Below are 11467 nucleotides of genomic sequence, written 5' to 3'. Positions count from 1 at the left end.
GTGATTCTGTGGTTAAGACCCTCCCAATGCAGGGGGCCCAGGTTCCATCCCTGGTCAGGGTACTAGACCCTGCATGCCACGACTAAGATCCAGCACAGCCAAGTAAAAAAAACTTTAAAAAAGAAGAAGACCCTGCATCCTCCCTGGGCAATTAGGTCAGAGGAGGTGCATCACTGGTGCAGCTCAGAGCAGTATTTTCCAAGGAAGTTAGTTTCAGTCTGTGGCAAACTGGGGTGGTGAGGCATCTCAAAGGGCTTTCCTGGTGGCTCAGTGGTAAAGAATCTGCCTGCAATGCAGGAGACACAGGAGATGAAGGTTCAGTCCCTGGGTTGGAAAGATCCCCTGGAGGAGGGCATGGCAAGCCACTGCAGTATCCTTGTCTAGAAAATCCCATGGACAGAGGAGCCTGGTGGGCTACCGTCCATGGGGTCACGGAGTCGGACACGACTGAGCAAATGGGCACACCATGTGCAAACATCTGGAACCTCGGGAGCACCACTGGGAATGTGGAAAGAATTGTTAACCCAGAGAGCTCAGGGGTCCGACTGTCCACAGACCAAAGGGAGGAAGTCTCAGCTGGAGGTCCCAAGTTTTGTGTCTCCAAGATAATCTACTTAGGTCCCTTGCCGTAACTTGATTCCTATTTTCTGCATTTTCATCCTCCTTCTTTATTCACAGACATTTTGAGAACTTTTGTGACGTTATTAATTTATTAGCAATTACTAGCCATGGATAATTCTTTTTTTTCCCCTTATTGTTCCACCATTGACAGCCTGTCATCTGCAGCAACTATAGTTTAGTGACTATGGCGTGTTTGACCAACTTGGACTTTTTCATTGGTTGAATCCGTTTGTGGTTCAGTTGATCTAGACATTGATCATGATGCACAGTTGGCATGGTAATCTCTCATAAGTTACAGTCACGCTGCACAAAGTTTATAGCACCTTTACTAATTCTGTTGCAAATATACTGGAGTATCTATTGCATTTGTCTGTGCTTGTTTTTTAAATTTTTAATTGAAAAGTCCAGGACTTCCCTGGTGGTCCAATGGTTGAGAGACAGGGGACAGGGATTTGATCCCTGGTCTGGGAAGACCCCACATGTCACAGGGCAACTAAGCCCATGGACCACAACTACTGAGCCCACACACCCTACTGAGCCTGTGCTCTGCAACCAGAGAAGCCACGGCAATGAGAAGCCCACACAGCACAAGAAAGAGTTGCCCCTGCTCACTGCAACTAGAGAAAGCCTGCATGCACCAACAACGACTCAATGCAGCCAAAAATAAAAGTAAATAAATAAAGTTTTTTTTTAATAAAATAAAAGTCAAAAGTATTGCTCAAATAGTAAAGCAATGTTTTTTTTTTCCTCCTCACTTGAGGAGGAGGAAAATGAAATAGGTGAAGCCTCCACTTGCCTGCCAGCTTACCCCCCAAACTTGCCCAGATATCAGTCTATATCAAGCTTTGACCCCATGACACCGGATCCCTGCGTCTCAGCCAGTCAGGTTCCTCTCCTGCCTTCCCTTCTCACACACCCCATTTCCCTCCGTTTCCATGCTGCTCCAGTTTGCAGTACCAGGGCCGCCCCAGCTCCAGAGCCCATCCTACAGAGCCAAAAGGGGTAAAGAAGACTTTTGTGGTTGCAGCCCCTTAGCACAAAGAATACCTCCTATTGTGTGGGTTGGTAGTGTTTCAGGGCTAAGGAAAAGTGAAAGTGAAAGTCGATCAATCATGTCACTCTTTGCAACCCCACGGACTATACAGTGCATGGAATTCTCCAGGCCAGAATATAAAGCCCCGGCTAAGGAAGGTCCAACTCATACCTTCTGCTGATGGTTTTCATCCTGCATCTGAATTCTCATGCTGCTATGCTCCCCATTTCCACCCCTGGTTCCTACCTAAGCACCCAGACCTATTAGACCAAGCAACACTTTGCTGCTCCAGGTCTCCAGCCAGGGTGTGGACTCTTGCTGAGCATCCTGGAGGGAGACATGCTAGATCCCCCTGTACTGCCCACCTGCTTAATTTTCAAGTGGAGTCTGCCTCCTGAATCCCCCAGGGCAGCTTGGAACAATCGGCTTGGGATTTCCTGTGTCCACTGCTGGGCCACACTTCCTACTGCTGACCCTGGACAGATGTCTTCAGGGTCCTTAACTAACCCTGCGCCAAGCCCTCCAACATGGGCCCCCAAAGAATCACAAGCGAAGACTGTTCCCTCCCCGGGACTTCCCTGGTGGTCCAGTGGTTAAGAATCTGCCTTGCAACGCAGAGGATGCAGGTTCAATCCTAGGCTGGGGAACTAAAATCCTGCATGCTGTGGGGCAACAGCCCATGGACCACAGCTGGAGTCCCTGTTCACAGCAGAAGGTGCCAGGTGCCACAACTAAGGTCCAGGGCAGTCAAAGCGAAGTCCCGAAGTCGTGTCTGACTCTTTGCAACCCCGTGGACTAATGTAGCCCACCAGGCTCCTCCATCCATGGGATTCTCCAGGCAGGAATACTGGAGTGGGCTGCCATTTCCTTCTCCAGGGGATCTTCCCGACCCAGGGATCAAACCCGGGTCTCCCGCGTTGCAGGCAGACACTTTAACCTCTGAGCCACCAGGGAAGCCCAAGTAAGGCAGTCAAGTAAATAAATATTAAAAAAATAAAATAAAAAGACTGTGTCCTCCCCTTGGTGGGAATGTAAAATAGTACAGCCATTACAGAAAACAGTATGGAGGTTCCTTCCAAAATTAAAAATAGAACTACTTTATGATTCAACGGTCTCACTTCTGGGGATATATTCAAAAGAAACTATGCCAGTATCTCAAAGAGATATCTGAGCTCTCATGTTCATGGCGATATTGTTTACAATAGCCAAGACACAGAAAGAACCAAAGTGTTCATCGCTGGATGAATGGACAAAGAAATGTGGTCTATATACAAAAAGCTTCCCTGACGGCTCAGTGGGAAAGGATCAGCTTGCCAATGCGGGAGATGCAAGTTCAATCCTGGGTCAGGAAGATCCCCTGGAGAAGGAAATGGCAACCCACTCCAGTATTCTTGCCTGGGAAATCCCAAGGACAGAGGAGCCTGGTTGGCTACAGTCCATGGGGTTGCAAAGAGTCCGACACAACTGAGCACGCAGCACATATACACAATAGAATATTGTTCTGCCTTTAAAAAGATGGAAATCCTACCATTTGTGATGACATGGATCCTGGCGGACATATGTTAATTAAACAAAATTAAGAAAAATACCGCATGAACTGGAGGGTAGACATGAAGTTTTCTCATCACTCACACGTAAATAACTATATGAAGTGATGCATATGTTAATTAACTTGAGTGTGGCAATTATTTTACAAGGTATAGGTATTTCAAAACATCCAGGGAACTCCCTACCAACCCAGTCGTTAGGACTCCATGCCCTCACTGCCAAGAGCCTGGGTTCCATCCCTGGTTGGGAAACTAAAGTCCCACAAGCTGCACAATGCAGAAGGAAAAAAAAAATCCAATTATATGCCTTAAATATATACAATTTTTATCAATTGTACCTCAATAAAGCCAGGGGGAAAAGACAATTTCCTTGTTCTAATTGCTTTCCTCCCTTCTAGTCCAAACCTACCCATCTTCCCTTGACTGTCCCCTCCCATGAAAATCTCTCCTTCTCTCAAGTCCTCCTACGCTGAAAAGCAAACTACAGTTTAGTGCATAATTATGTCCTTCCTTTATTTCTCCCTGCCTTGTGTATGTCACATCTCACCAACTAATTTGTAAACTCATTAAGTGCAGAGACCAAGCCTCTATGCTCTCTCGTTTCTATTAGGCTGACTCATTCATTAATTCATCGGATATCTCAGGGGTTACTAGGTCCCAGACACTGTTGTTCTAGATACTGAGATGCAGGAGGCAAGGTGGCAAAATATACAGGATTCCTGCTCTCATGATGAGAAGACAGACAACCAAATAATTACACAAATCAATGTAAAATTACACCAGAGAGCCACTATGAAAAACAGTATGGCAATTCTTCAAAGTATTAATAAGTGAATTATCAGATGACCCAGCAATTGCACTCCTGGGTGTTTTGTCAGAAGAACTGAAAGCAGGGTCTCAAAACCATATTTGTACACCCATGTTCACAGCAGCATTATTCCAGTGACCTAAAGGTGGAAGCAATCCAAGTGTCCGTCAACAGACGAGTGCATAAACAAAATGTGGTCTGTCTATACAATGCAATATCATTATTCAACCTCAAAAAGGAAGGAAATTCTAACACATGCAACAACATGGATGAATTCTGAGGACATTCTACTAAGTGAAATAAGCTAGTTGGACCATAAAGAAAGCTGATCGCCGAAGAATTGATGCTTTTGAACTGAAGTGTTGGAGAAGACTCTTGGGAGTCCCTTGGACTGCAAGGAGATCCAACCAGTCCATCCTAAAGGAAATCAGTCCTGAATATTCATTGGGAGGACTGATGCTGAAGCTGAAACTCCAATACTTTGTCTACTTGATGCAAAGACCTGATTCATTGGAAAAGACCCTGATGCTGGGAAAGATTGAAGGCAGGAGGAGAAGGGGATGACAGAGGATGAGATGGTTGGATGGCATCACTGACTCAATGGACATGAGTGTGAGCAAGCTCTGGGAGTTGGTGATGGACAGGGAAGCCTGGCGTGCTGCGTTCCATGGGGTCTCAAAGAGTCAGACAAGACTGAGCGACTGAACAACAGTTATCGAACTCACAAAGACAATGCAGAATGGTGGTTGCCAAGGGCTGAGGGGAGATGAAGTGGAGATCTGCTTTGTGAATGAAAGATTTCAGATGAAAAGAATTCCGGAGCTGGATGGAGTTGATGGTTGCACAACCACGGGAATGTACTAACACTGCTGAATCCTACACTTGAAACTGGTTCAGACAGTCAATTGTACGTTATGTATATTTTGGCACAATCAGAAATAATTTTTTAAATGACCAAACCAAAAACATTACAATCAGACACAAGAGCAACAAAAGCAAGACCAGGCTGCCCTGAGGAAGTGATGCCAGAGCTGAGTTATCTGTGGAATCTAAAAGAAGGATACAAATGAGCTTAGACACAAAACAGAAATAGAGTTACAGATATAACAAACAAGCTTGTGGTTATGAAGGTGTCCGGGCAGGAAGGAGGGATAAATTGGAACGAAGGTGTCGGGGCAGGAAGGAGGGATAAATTGGAACGAAGGTGTCGGGGCAGGGAGGAGGGATAAATTGAAAGACGGATTGACATGCACACACTGCATGCGCCCAGTCCCTCACTCATGTCCTACTCTTTTCACCCCATGAACTGCAGCTCCGCCAGGCTCTCCTGTCCATGGGATTTTTCCAGGCAAGAATACTAGAGTGGGTTGCCATTTCCTACTTCAGGGGACCTTCCCAACCCAGGGATCGAACCAGAGTCTCCTACAAGTCACCTGTGGTGGCAGGCAGATTCTTTACCACTGTGCCACCTGGGAAGCATGCCATATACACGCTACTGTATATGAAATTAAAAACTAATAAGGGACTGTACAGCACAGAAAACTCTCTCTACCCAGTACCCTATAGTGACCTATGTGGGCAAAGAATATTAAAAAAAGGGGATCTATGTAAATGTATGGGCTTCCCGGGTGGCGCTAGTGGTAAAGAACCCGTTTGCCAGTGCAGGAGATGAAATAGACGCAGGTTCGATCCCAGGTTGGGAAGATCCCCTGGAAGAGGGCATGTCAACCCACTAAAATATTCTTGTCTTGAGAATTTCATGGACAGAGGGGCATGGCGGGCTACAGTCCATGGGGTCGCAAGGAGACAGAAAGGACTGAAGCAATTTAGCACGTACGCATGTAAATATGTAACTGATTCACTCAGCTGCACACCCGAAACTAACGCAACATTGTCAATCAACTCTACTCCAATAAAGTTTTTAAAAATAAATGAATAATAATTAATATAAATTAAAACAACAACAACAACAAAGTGCAGGGCCTCTGCTGAGATGGGAGAGGTTTAGCTCGGTAAGATTGCTGAAGCGAGACCCGGCTTTTAGCTTGTCTTCAACTGCCCCAGGGGAGACGAAGCCTTTGTTACGGTAATGAATGGGGAGGCCTCTGCAGGAATCCGAACTCCACCCGCTGCTGGGCGCCCCGGCCGGAGGAGAGGGCAGGGCGGGAGGTTGAGCTCCCTCTCTGGCTCTGTAGGTGGCAGTGCGCTTGCATCCTTGAGGCGGGATGCAGGCGTGGCCACCCCAGCGCCTGGCCCCAGCAGAGACCAGATCTACCCCCGCCCGCGCTCCAGGAGAAAACGGATCTCTGCAACCATCTCGGATGCTTTCCAGCCGCCCATCCACCGGCCTCTCCTCCTTCAGTCAGCCTGCAAAACTAGAGGCCCGCTTGCAAAAAAAAAAAAAAAAATACAGCGTGGAAAAGCCTCCACCGAGTTCATACAAAGCCCAAGCTCTCCGAATGGATCCTTTGGTTTGTTTTTACTTTAACTGATTTCAGTCTTTGGTCCTGCGCAAACCGGTCTGCTGCTGAGAGATTTAAAGGAAAAGTTCTGCGCCTTTAAGAACTCAGTTTAGCTGCTCAGTCGTTTCCGACTCTTTGCAACTCCATGGACTGCAGCACGCCAGGCCTCCCTGTCCTTCACCATCTCCCGGAGCTTGCTCGGACTCCTGTCCATTGAACCTTAAGGACTCCAGGTCAGGCTAATTCTTCCTCAGCATGTTTGTCATTCAAGCTGAAGTCTCTTTTTGGCTCATGCCACCGGACCCCATCCCCCCAGCAAGGTGACTCATGTGGTGACTTCTCTCTCAGGGTTGCCCTGTGGGTTATCTCCAGGGGTTGTTCGGTCTCTCAGTCATGTCCCGCTCTTTGTGACCCCACAGACTGCAGCACGCCAGGCTTCCCTGACCTTCACTATCGTCGGGAGTTTGTTCAAACTCATCTCCATTAAATCGGTGATGCCATCCACCCATCTCATACTTTGTCGCCCCCTTCTTCTGCCTTCAATCTTTCCCAGCATCAGGGTCTTTTCCAGTGAGTCAGCTCTTTGCATCAGGTGGCCAAAGTATTGGAGCTTCAGCATCAGTCCCCTTCCAATGAATATTCAGGGTTGATTTCCTTTAGGATTGACTGGTTTGATCTCCTTGCTGCCTGGCCCCTCTGAAAAGGAGTTAGTTCAGAGGCTTAGGGTCCCAGCTGCCTTTGAAGAAGATAGAGTGTCCTGCTCCTCAATTAGACACTGGTTGCACAAAACCAAGCAGCTGCCTGCAGTCTTATGAAGAGAAGCACAGAGAGTTGGGGTTCTGGGCTCAGGTTCCCTCTCTGCCGTTTACCAGAATAAATGTTGGGCTCTTTTGAGTCACAATCTGCAACATGGCCCTTCCCCAGGTGTACAATGAGAGGATAAGCCGTGCCAGACCCAAACCAAAGAAAAAATCACTAACACGGATGTCTTGTCTTTATTTAAAATCTTGATATTTTTTCCTCATGCACCACCCTTCCCCCCCTTTTTAAAGATCTTTTTGGCCACTCTGTATAGCATGTGAGATCTAGTTCCCCGACCAGGGATTGAACCCAGACCATCTGCATTGGGAGCTCAGAATCTTAGGCACTAGACTACCAGGGAAGTCCCCTCAGAGGGCAATTTTTATTTGTTTTTTAATTTATTTTAATTGAATGAAAAATTCTTTAAATTTTATAGTGCTTTACAATTTTCAATAGTTTCACACACGTGATGTCATCTAATCCCATAATAACCCTTTTTTTTTGGCCCTTGCCCCGAGGTTGTGCCTCCTCCTACCCTCTCCCCACTGACAACCACTAATTTGTTCTCCATATCTATGAGTCTGCTTCTTGTTTGTTTTATTCACTAGTTTGTTGTATTTATTAGATTCCACATATGCTGCTAAGTCACTTCAGTCGTGTCCAACTCTGTGCGACCCCATAGACAGCAGCCCACCAGGCTCCCCCATCCCTGGGATTCTCCAGGCAAGAATACTGAAGTGGGTTGCCATTTCCTTCTCCAATGCATGAAAGTGAAAAATGAAAGTGAAGTCACTCAGTCATGTCCGACTCTTAGCGACCCCATGGACTGCAGCCTACCAGGCTCCTCCATCCATGGGATTTTCCAGGCAAGAGTACTGGAGTGGGGTGCCATTGCCTTCTCCGACATTCCACATATAAATGATATCAAACAGTACTTGTCTTCCTCTGTCTGACTTTATTTCACTTAGCCTTATGCCCAAAGAGCAGTTTTAACATAAGCTCTGTGCATATAGATGGTGGAAGAAAGAGAGAGAATGAAAAAACATGTGAGAAGAGCATGAGCATATGGGTGGAAGAATGATCCCATTTCTTCTTCCTTTGGCCCAGGATGAAATGCAGTAGCATCATCACTTGTTTCTCTCAGTTTCAGATGTCAAGACATTAATGACAGTTTCTGCGTAGGGTGGGAGAAACACAGAAGGGAAAAACAGCTGTGTGTCTTCTCCAGAATGGAAGAGATGAGAGCAGTGGCAATTTGCCCCCCTTAAACCTCCCGCCTCCCTTTCCACCTTTGTATTAGAATTCTAGTTTTTAGCTGAGCACATACTGCCCACCCTAAAGACTTCATTTTCCAGATTGTCTGACAGAGGTGTGGCTGTGTGCCTAATTTCCCACTGAAGAAATGTGGGACTTTTTAAAAGGGAAAGGATGTTCTTATCTTCTCCCTATTCTTCCATCTTGCTGCCTGGAATATGGATGTGATGACTGGAGCATTAGCAGCCACTGTGGAGCAAGAGGCTACCCTACAGGTAGAGATGGAAGGGGCATGGGTCTCTGATGGTTTTGTGAAGCTGTCCCAGAAGTCCTAGAATGCCTAACTCTATTCTTTTACATGAAAAAGAAATGTTATCTTATTGAAGACTAAACTAGAGGAAGTGGTTGAGGAGTCTTTCTCTTTTATGCAAGTGAACCTAATCCTAACTGATAAGAGAATTTATGTCAAAACAACATAATCCTATTTTGCTGGGAACTTTTTTCTCAATGTACAGCAAGAGACCATGGCCAGAACTAGAGAAGTTCTGTGATGTATCTAACCTTTCCTGCATTATTAAAATGTCACATTCATTCCAGAGACCAGAGCAACTGATAATGCCAGGCCTGGAAGAGCCCCACCCAGGGAAGTCTTCCTCTTCCTGTTTCACAATAACTTAATGAACCAAGTTGTAGTATCACCATTTGAGAAGCTCCCCCATTGCCTCCCCAGCACTGCAACAGAAAAGTAAAATAATCAACTGTCACAGCGCTGATTGGGGGGTGGGGGAGGGTGTTAAGTGACATTAGTATGTGCCAATTTTTCATGTCCTCACCCTCTTTTATGTCAACCCAGTAATAGGTGTTATTGTCCTCTGTTGATACATGTGTGAACTGAAATGCACAGAGATGGACCTGCTGACCCTTAGACAGTGAATATTGGGATCCTGCTCCACAAATTCATGTTGAAGGAATGAATGAAAGCCCATGCTTTATTCACTACCTTGCTGAACATAGATGTAAAAGACAGATGTAAAAAAAAATTCTGATGAATAACATCCTCCTTCCTAATATATCTTTGAATGACTGAATGAGAATGACTGTGGGTGGCATCCAATCCCTGGGTCAGGAAGATCCCCTGGAGGAGGAAAGGGCAACCCACTCCAGTATTCTTGCCGGGAGAATCCCATGGACAGAGGAACCTGGCAGGCTATAGTCCATGGGGTCTCAGAGTCAGACACCTCTGAAGCGATTTAGCACGCATAGTACATGCAGTGGTGTTGTGAGTGTGTAGCATGCTGTCCAGTCCCTGAAGTCCCTAATTTGGGGACATGAAGGCCCTCCAGCCTGGCTCACCACCCGTCAGCACCACCTTCCTGTTGGATTTCTGTTCATCTGTCAGCTTCTGAGTCTCCTGGTGTCACAGGGCGGTACCTTCTCCAAGGGCCTTCCTGCTCTTGGAAGTTAGTGGTATCCCCAGAGTGGCTCCTTTCCAGGCCCCTGGCACTTCCTAGACCATGAGAGCTTGGGAAAAGGGGGCTCCAACTCCCCCTCAGAACTACAGTCCCCTCTTCTTGTCCAGCTCCCGCAAACTATCATGGTTTCTATGCGTGAGACGGTTGGATGGCATCACCGACTCGATGGACATGAGTTCGCGCAAACTCTGGGAGATAGTGACAGACGAGGAAAGCCTGGCGTGTTGCAGTCCATCAGGTCATAAAGAGTCGGACACGACTGAGCGACTAACAGCAACAACCAGTCCTCACTCCCCAAAAGCCTAATTTTACTTCTGTTTTTCAAATGATAGGTTTCCATGGCCTATAGCAGAAGACGTTAGGACAGAATCCAAACCCTCAGTAACACGACATGAAGAATACAGATTTGAGAAACAGATGGTCTTACTTCCCAATAAGGGGGGGGGAATGATTTTACGCAGGTTGGAGTGGAACCAGTGAAGACGTGCCACTGTAGGTAACATTCCAACAAAACTTTGAGGCTATGAGTTATTCTCAGATAAGAAGCAACTTCTAACATTTTCATTTTTAGCAATTCCAGCACTACGTGCCAGTCACATACTTTACAGTGAAGCACTCGAACCCTCCCTCCAGAAACCCTACCATGGAATCTACTGTTAACTGCACTTGCTCGCTTTGAAAACAGTTACATGGGCTTTCTGGGGGCTCAGTGGTAAAGAATCCGCCTGCCAGTGCAGGCGACACGGGTTCAATCCCTGGGCCAGGAAGATCCCACACGCCATGGAACAGCTAAGCCAGTGTGCTACAGCTACTGAACCTGACTGAGCTCTGGAGCCAGCAAGCCACAACCACTGAGCCTGCAGGCCCCAGAGCCTGTGTGCCGCAAGCAAAGCCACTGAGATGAGAAGCCTGAGCACTGCAACTGGAGAGTAACCGCCCTGCTCGCTGCAACTAGAGAAATGCCTGCTTGCACCAACGAAGACCCAGCACAGCCACAAATAAATAAATAAAATTATATTTTTAAAAAAGAAAACTGAGTCAAGTAACTTTCCCAAGATTGAGTCCCACCGGTTTGACTCCAGAGCCCACACTCCTAACCATCATTGTAGATTAGATCATGAACCTTTTATCTGTTGCTATGAGGATTCAACCAGATGCTCTTTCCTCTGTTTATTTATTTTTTCCCTCTGTTTACAATGCCCTCCAGCAACACGCTGGTCTAACCAGCCCCTACTTTCTCAGGGGCCCAGGTTGCGTTCGTCTACTCCGGCTGCAGTAACAAAATACCATAGACTCAGCGGGCTGAACGGCAGAGAGCCATGTTCTCACAGTTCTGGAGGCTGGAAGTTCATCATCAAGGTGCCGGCAGGGCTGGCTCTCCTTGGCTTCCGGATAGCTGCCGTCCCACTATGTCCTCATGTGGTCTTTCCTCTATGTGCACATTTCCCTGGAGCTTCACTGGTGTCTCA

The 11467-nt window shown here is 46.8% G+C and overlaps 1 long non-coding RNA gene across 1 annotated transcript; it reads left to right on the top strand.

Moving 5' to 3' along the window:
- Positions 1 to 6324: 6324 nt before the first annotated feature.
- On the top strand, positions 6325 to 10956 carry LOC122673012. Its single transcript, XR_006334563.1, has 3 exons — positions 6325 to 6704; positions 10331 to 10490; positions 10570 to 10956. It is a non-coding gene; the product is annotated as an uncharacterized LOC122673012 (long non-coding RNA).
- Positions 10957 to 11467: the final 511 nt, after the last annotated feature.

This window comes from Cervus elaphus, chromosome 16 (assembly GCF_910594005.1).
Source record: "Cervus elaphus chromosome 16, mCerEla1.1, whole genome shotgun sequence".
Classification (NCBI taxonomy): Eukaryota; Metazoa; Chordata; class Mammalia; order Artiodactyla; family Cervidae; genus Cervus; species Cervus elaphus.
The sequence above is the reverse complement of the archived record's forward strand: the minus strand, read 5'-3'. Positions and strand labels throughout refer to the sequence as shown.